General features: G+C 80.2%; 1 protein-coding gene across 1 annotated transcript in view; it reads left to right on the top strand.

Moving 5' to 3' along the window:
* The window catches only part of Tet3 (tet methylcytosine dioxygenase 3), a 103,516-nt gene that overhangs the window by 1,464 nt on the left and 101,568 nt on the right, over positions 1 to 484 (top strand). The gene's annotated exons all lie outside the window — the stretch shown is intronic.

Below are 484 nucleotides of genomic sequence, written 5' to 3' on the forward strand. Positions count from 1 at the left end.
GCGCGCCCTCCCGGGCGGGGGAGTCCCCCGGCGAGCACGTGCCGCGGCGCGCGGGGGGCGGGGAGTCCCGCGGACGCCTTCATTGCTGCTGCCGCCGCGGCCGCCGCTGCCTCTTCCTTCCTCCTGCGCCGTCTCTTCCTCGGCCCGGGCGGGGGCTCTGAGCGTCGAGCTCTGCTCGCCGGGCGCTCCGGGAGGCGGGCGCCCCAGGCGGTGGCGGCGGCGGCGGCCGCGACGGCGGTGGCGGTGGCGCGGGCCGAGAAACTTTGCCCCTTTGTGCGCTCCGCCCCGGAGGCGGCGGGCAGGTCGGTGCAGTCGGTGCCTTTCCGGCTCCGGGGTGGGGGAGGGGAGGCGTGTGGGGCCGGCCCGGGGGAGGGGACGGCCGGGCCCGCAGAGGGGCAGCTTCTTTGTGGCTGGGGGGCCTCGAAGGGTGCCACGGGTCACAGCGTGCCGAGGCCGAGCGGCGGCGGCGGGGCGGGGGCTGCGG

The sequence above is a fragment of the Octodon degus genome, unplaced genomic scaffold (genome assembly GCF_000260255.1).
Source record: "Octodon degus isolate 3935 unplaced genomic scaffold, OctDeg1.0 scaffold00058, whole genome shotgun sequence".
Taxonomy (NCBI): domain Eukaryota; kingdom Metazoa; phylum Chordata; class Mammalia; order Rodentia; family Octodontidae; genus Octodon; species Octodon degus.